This window comes from Hemicordylus capensis, chromosome 4, assembly GCF_027244095.1.
Source record: "Hemicordylus capensis ecotype Gifberg chromosome 4, rHemCap1.1.pri, whole genome shotgun sequence".
Taxonomy (NCBI): Eukaryota; Metazoa; Chordata; class Lepidosauria; order Squamata; family Cordylidae; genus Hemicordylus; species Hemicordylus capensis.
The window spans coordinates 102,901,878-102,909,132 of NC_069660.1; the positions used below are offsets into that span (position 1 = coordinate 102,901,878).

At 40.0% G+C, this 7,255-nt stretch overlaps 1 long non-coding RNA gene across 1 annotated transcript; it reads right to left on the bottom strand.

Annotated features, from left to right (window-relative positions):
- Positions 1–1,576: 1,576 nt before the first annotated feature.
- LOC128324169 (uncharacterized) lies at positions 1,577–3,503 on the bottom strand. The gene is made up of 2 exons (XR_008306701.1): positions 3,391–3,503; positions 1,577–1,809 (listed from the first exon to the last, which is right to left on the bottom strand). It is a non-coding gene; the product is annotated as an uncharacterized LOC128324169 (long non-coding RNA).
- Between the last annotated feature and the right edge of the window lie 3,752 nt (positions 3,504–7,255).

The window sequence follows — 7,255 nt, forward strand, 5'->3', positions numbered from 1 at the left end:
CTGAATGCATCTGTATGTAAATGGAGACATAATGCTCAGGTGCTATGCAAAAAGCCGGTAGAATTCTGCTTGTAATGATGTGTAAAAATGTGTAATAATTGGAGGGGTCTTGAGCAGTGGTCCTTGATATGATAATTAGTTGTTACAAGTGTGTCCATATTTTCTTTCTTTCTTTAATATTTTTTATTTTCCGTAAAATTGTTTTAGTAAAATAGCAAGATAAAAGGAAGAAACATTTGAAAAACATATACATAGAAGAAATATAAAGATCAGAGTGGATTGCCTAAATAAGTAAGTAAAATTATTTAAAGCACTGACCCCCTCCCCCTTTTTTCTGGTTATAGGATTTGGACTGCAACTATATACACTGTTGAGATTTACACAAGCTAAATAATTTGGAACAGGTTTTTAAAAAATCTTAATACCGTTTATAGACCTACCAAGCATAGATACAATTCAATGATAAAGAGTCATGTACCGGGTCTTTTCTGGTTTCTACATATAGCCAATAATTGTTCCATCTAAAGGTGAACCATTTAGTGATCCATATTTCTGTCTTTGAAATGTTGGAGTATATTGGCTTTGCTCATCTTCTTCGGTAAGCTGGAATAATATGTGTGCATGGACTTTATGAACTGCTTTCCATTTGTGTCATGCTTATAGTTAGAACTGCACACCATGCCTCCCAGGTTGCTTCGTTATGCCCCCTACACATTTACAGGCATATTTCTATTTTCATCAGTGAAATGTTGGAGGGTATGTTCATGACAGTCAGCATGTTCCAGAATGTATCATCAGCTCCCCTCCAGTCAGGGGCGGAGCCACCATTGAGCAAACAGGTTCAAAGAACCTGGTCCACCGCCAACCAGGGGCACCCCAGCCACACCCCCTGCATCGGATGTCAGATGTAAGGGGCATATCTTTGCTTGTAAATGGGGCCACACAGCCCTGTTTGCAGGCAAAATCCCTGGCCAGTGCCACATTTGCAGCACGGCCGGAGCTGCTCTCCCTGCCTAAAATGCAGGGAGAGTAGCTCCCAGCTGCACTACGAACGTGGTGCTGGACAGGGATTGTGCTCGTAAATGGAGCCATTCAGCCCCACTTGCAAGCTAAACCAGCAGCATGTTTGCAGTGTGGCCAGGAGCAACGATCCCGCCTTTTAGGGTTAGGGTTAGGCACACAGCGCTGCCCGGGGGATTTTGCTTGCAAACGGGGCCATGTGGCCCATTTGCAGGCAAAGATTCACCCCTGTGTCTGATGTCAGATGCAGGGGCGGGGCTTAGCATATGACATCAAATGCAGGGGGTGGGGCTAGGGGGCCACAGTGGCAGGCTGGACCAAGGCCACCGCTGGCCTCCCTCCGTCCCTGTCTCCAGTAGCTGTTTTCACAGCAGCTGATGCTCCTCTTTACAGAAAGAGAGTTGGGGTTCAGCTCACTGATCATAATGAAGAAATCAGGGGGATGCAACTTGCACATATCCATCTGCTTTTCTGGGTGCTTTGTCATGTGGTTACAAGGAGCAGGCCCATTACATGGCTCGTTCAATTCTAAGTCAATAAAGAAGGTATCCTGTCATACGCAGCTTCCTCTTTAATCATCAGGCCTCAGATTACAAGGATCAGACAGAATCTGTGCTTGTTGCAAAAACAAAAACAAAAACCAAAACCAAACAACTCCACTGAACATCACATATTAGAAATTAAATAGATGTCCAATATTGCCTTTCAGTACATTGCCAAGTCAGCACTAATACCAAATGGCCCACTTATGTCTCATTTATACTTTGTCCAGTTAGATGTTCATGTAAGCTGAAAGCAGAAACAAAATTTTGTCTTTATCTTGTGAAACCAATTATGTATCATACAACCAAAGGCAAAAAGAAAGTTTAGTTTTGTTGCAAGCAAAACAAATCTAATATGGCCTCATGCAAAAGGGTGCTTCAAGACTTTCTAAAAAAATACAGTAAATGGATCCCTTTGATAATTGTTTGCCATGAAAGCAAATGTTACACAATGTTAAGGACATTTTAAAATTAACTAGTAAAGCAAGTTTTTTATTGCTTCTTTTAATCAGTTTTGGTTTTCCTGTTTGCTCCACTAAGGAAAAAACACATTTCAGTATTATGAAAAATTTACTTATGTGATTCTGCTTTAAATGCATCTACAGTGATTCAAAGTGTGTGAACCAGTTCCCAAACAAGTTTTTAAAGTTAAGAGTCTAGTGTCTGAACCAGAGTTAAAAAAACAACTGATAAGCCTGAACTGAAACTGAATTCTAATAGATAATGGTTTGGTTCCCTGCTTAGTAATCTCTTTTTAGGCACAGTGGTGATCCCTTTAGAATATATTATAGAGCTGCATAATGGATATATTCTGAACTGGGTTCTATGACATGCACATCACCCTTAAAATATTGGTAGCTGTTAATGGAAATCTGAGAAGAGTTACAGCAGAGTGTGAATGACTTAATAACCTGTGGAATATAGATAAGATGGACAAACTTATCAGTTTCATAAAAGAATACATTCAATTCTATGTGAAGTCTCTTTACAGCAGTCTAGAGAATCAGCCATAATCTAAGTTATTTTTAGTTATACCTATTGTAGTTGCTGATATTACCCCTTAGATGCTTGTTTAATTATTTTGCTTAACGTGGAGAGAGGAGAGCTGGTCTGGTAGTAGCAAGCATGACTTGTCCCCTTAGCTAAGCAGGGCCTGCCCTGGTTGCATATGAATGAGAGACTTGATGTGTAAGCACTGTAAGATATTTCTCTCAGGGTATGGAACCACTCTAGGAAGAGCAGAAGGTTCCAAGTTCCCTCTCTGGCTTCTCCAAGAAAGGGCTGAGAGAGATTCCTGCCTGCAACCTTGGAGAAGCTGCTGCCAGTCTGTGAAGACAATACTGAGCTAGATAGACCAATGGTCTGACTCAGTTCCTATGTTCCTATGTGTAGTATTGAATAAGAATAGTGGAACAGCTATTGTTGGCTCATGAACCTTAGCTTTAAGCTATTGCCTGTTCAAAGCCATACAACACACGGAAGCTCTTTTTAAAGAATACTTCTTTATTCCCTCCCTGGCATCTCCAATATAGGTCTGAGAGATATTCCTGCCTTCAGCCTTGGAGAAGCCACTGCCAGTCTGTGAGACAATACTGAGCTAGATAGACCAATGTTCTGACTCAGTATATGGCAGCTTCCTATGTTCCTATGTTGGGAGTGTCTTAAGAACCTTTTGGACTATGTGGTATAATTCAGTCAGTTGAGAGTCATGTGATATGTAGTATTTCCTAACTAGATATATGTGTTCATGCAAAATAGAAACTTTAATAGATGAAAGAGCATATAATAACCCACCCACAAAAGGAAAAGTATTAAAAGTCTTTCTTACTTAGCTTCCTGGGTTTCTCACTTTGCTCAAGTTACACATCTTCTGAAAACATTTTCCAGCTCTCTGGTGCCCTCTGAAGCCTGAAAGGAGAATTAAAAATAATAATTCTTCACCTCAAAGCTCTTAACAAATACAATTCTTAAATAGCCAGAAAATGGGCCATATTATTAACATTTTACAACAGAAAATTGTGCTGCACAAACACAACATTGGTACTGTGGAGCTGCAAGTCCTGCTGCCCTCCCTCAGTTTGAGCAAATGATCACTGAGGGAAGCCATCAGCCTGCTGCTCTGGACCGTTTCCTTGCCCGGTTGACTACTTATTCTTGCTGCCCCCGCCCCCAGCCTCCTGGCCAGTCCTTTGTTTGTCCAGAACCTCTGTATCCTGTCATGCCCTTCAGTCAAAGGAACTGTGGCACTGGTTTTGGCTTGTACTCTAGGCTACAAACTCCATCCCTCAAGTTAAACTGACCATCTTTTGATTTACAGAATTCCAAAGGACAAGCAAAAATTACATTTGGTTAGGAGTTTTTATGATACCCCATGGTAGTGATTCCTATGAAAGAACAACAATAACAGATAAATTGCTTTTTCTTAAATCACTCCATATATTATCTCAGTAATCCTTACAAGAATTGTACATGACAGGGTAGTTATTATCTCTCTTTTCTGAAGGAGAATGGGGTGATAGTGGCTTCAGTGAATTCTTGACTGAGGTGAAATTTGAACGGGACCTTCCAGTTTGAAGCTTATGCTCTTAATTATTATGATACACCAGCTTTCCATGTGAATCTCACCACCACCACCACCATAAAGTAAAGTTGTGCCATCGAGTTGGTGTCGACTCTTGCAGCTACAGATCTATGTCGTTTTCTATGGTAGAATACAGGAGGGGTTTATCATTGCCATCTCCCGTGCAGTATGAGATGATGCCTTTCAGCATCTTCCTATATCACTGCTGCCCTATACAGGTGTTTCCCATAGTCTGGCAAACATACCAGCGGGGATTCAAACCAGCAACCTCTTGCTCCCTAGGCAAGTTACTTCCCCACTGCACCATTAGGTGGCCCACCACTACTATAAAAGGTAAAGTGTGCCATCGAGCTGGTGTCGACTTCTGGTGACCACAGAGCCCTGTGGTTGTCTCCATGAACTCTTTCGCCAAGCAAGGATTTTAAACTGGATGGCTCCAGTACCCATCCTGTATCACAGTGACTGTCATGAAGCATCAGGAATCTTAAGAGCAGTTGTTTTAAAGGATGTTCTACCTAATTAATTTCAAATAATATGTAATGAAGATTGCAAAGACTATGGTATCATGAAGAGAAAAATCAATAAAAATCAAAAGAGTCAGTCTGCTGTTGACCTGCAAATGAGTAAAATTTTGACTGATTGCATAACAGTGAATCTTTAGCTTCAGACTGCAGTACTGTTGAAGAGGAGGAAACATGACAACATTTAGTCAGTGTGGCATTGTTTCTGAAACAAGAACAAAACTGACAAAAAGAAAATGCTTTTTGGTGATAGAGCCCTCCTGCAAATCCACATTGTGTGACATTTGTACAACTGTGACATTTCTCCAAGATTGTAACTGATCTGTCATGTCTGGTTATGATATCTTCTATCCTATATCTTGGAAATTAAAGAGGCACAGAGGAGTGCCCTTTAGTTAAGGTAAGCAGCTAAAAAAAGCATGACAACTGTAGAACTAATAATTTGAGACTTGTATGTGTGGTCTACTTGATTAGGTCTACAAATGTACTTAATTTAAAGGAGATCTGATAAAAATTGCCACAACTACAGCAAGTTTAAAAGCGCTGATATCTCTAGGTCCCATAATGCCTTTCTCTTGTGTGTTGTGTATTGAAGCAAAATACATGGACTGCCATCTAGACTAACAAGTAGGGGTGCTACATGAGAAGCACCGGTGCTAGTGATGGTTCCAAATAATTTAGCACCAGAAATTGTGGAGGGGAGGGATATTATTATTATTATTATTTATTCGATTTCTATACCTCCCTTCCAAAAATGGCTCAGCGTGGTTTACACAGATAAATAATAAATAAATAAGATGGACATGAATTTTTATTTTATTTTTTTGGCAAAATTGGGTCACGTGCCCTTCAGCAACTTATTTTCATGTGGCAAAGAGCACTTCTGGGGGAAGGGGAGGTTGTTGAAATTTACTCCCTGTAGGAGAGTTTAGATTCCCTTATTTTAATTGAATCAATTTCCCCTTAGTTGAAGCTTGTCCAAAGCTCAACTGTTGAAGTAGGTACTGCCAAACTGAATTGTCCTCTGCTTATGAAATGAAACAAAAACCCAAAATTAAAGTTTATAAACTTCATTTGTATCTCACCACATTCAGACCAACAACTGAAAATGTATATTAGACATAAACAAAAAATCTAAAATAATAAATAATAAAACAAAAAAAGGCAATCACAAACATAAATCATACAGACAACCCACCTGGCATGAGTGGCCAATAGCCAACAACCTGACTACAGCGGCCCATACAGTTTATATCCCACCCCATTTTAGCAGCCTCTTTTCCTTAACTGATCATTGTTTTCTTATATTATTATTATTGGCTTATCTTGTGCCAATCCATCCTTTAGTGTCCACCCATTTTTCTAATTGGTCCATCTCTTCTTTGTTCTAGTAAGTTCTTCCTTACTCTTCTTGTAACTTCCTTCCAACGTCCTCCTCATGCCTACTTATGATGTACGTAGCTTATTTTGTATCTTTCCCTTATTACCACATTGTTCTTGTAGTTTCTAGACAGAACCTTTTCTACTGAATCCTCCTCCATTTTGTTCCTCTTTTTACATTACACATCTGCTTTTTGAGATTTTTCCATGTATATTTTACCCAGCTCCTGACAGAGTACTCAGAGGTCAATTTATTTGTTTATTTGTTTGACATATTTTTATACCACCCAAAACTTACATCTCTGGGCAGTTTACAACAAAAACAGAAAAGTTAAAGCATTAGTTAAAACATATAAATGACAACAAAGAAATTAAAACATTGGTTAAAATAAATGACATCAAAAAGTTAAAACATTAAAACTTAAAATCTTAAAACAATATTTTAAAACAATGTTAAAACTATTAAAATGGTATTTAATTAAAAGCGTGGGTGAACAAATGTGTCTTTAAAGATTTTTTAAAAATTGTCAGAGATAGGGAGGCTCTTATTTCAGCAGGGAGCTCGTTCTGAAGCATCAGGGCAGCAATGGAGAAGGCCCGTCCCCGAGTAGCCACCAGACGAGCCGGTGGCAACTGCAGACAGACCTCTCCTGATGATCTCAATAGGCGGTGGAGTTCATGACGAAGAAGACATTCTCTTAAATATCCAGGGCCTAAGCCATTTAGGGCTTTTTAGGTTATAACCGGCACCAGAAACCAGAAATTTTGCCCAGAAATAGCTCTTTCAATAGTATGGTCGAGTATGGTCTAGTATGAGTAGTATGGTCTCTCCGAGATGACCCAGAGACCAACCCGGCTCCCGCATTCTGAAATCTGTTTCCTGATTACATACAAAGGCAGCCCCACATAGAGAGCATTACAGTAATCTAGTCTGGAGGTCACCAGCATATGTACCACTGTCTTGAGGTTGTTTATCTCAAGAAATGGATGCAGCTGGTGTATCAGCTGATGCTGATAAAAGGCACCTCTGGCCACCGCCTCTATCTGGGAGACCAGGGAGAGGCTCGGATCCAGAAGCACCCACAGACTGCACACCTGTTCCTTCTGGGGAAGTGTGAACCCATCCAGAACAGGCAGATCAAACTCATCTCCTGAGTTTTGACCCCACACAATAAGTACCTCCGTCTTATCTGGATTCAGTCTCAGTTTGT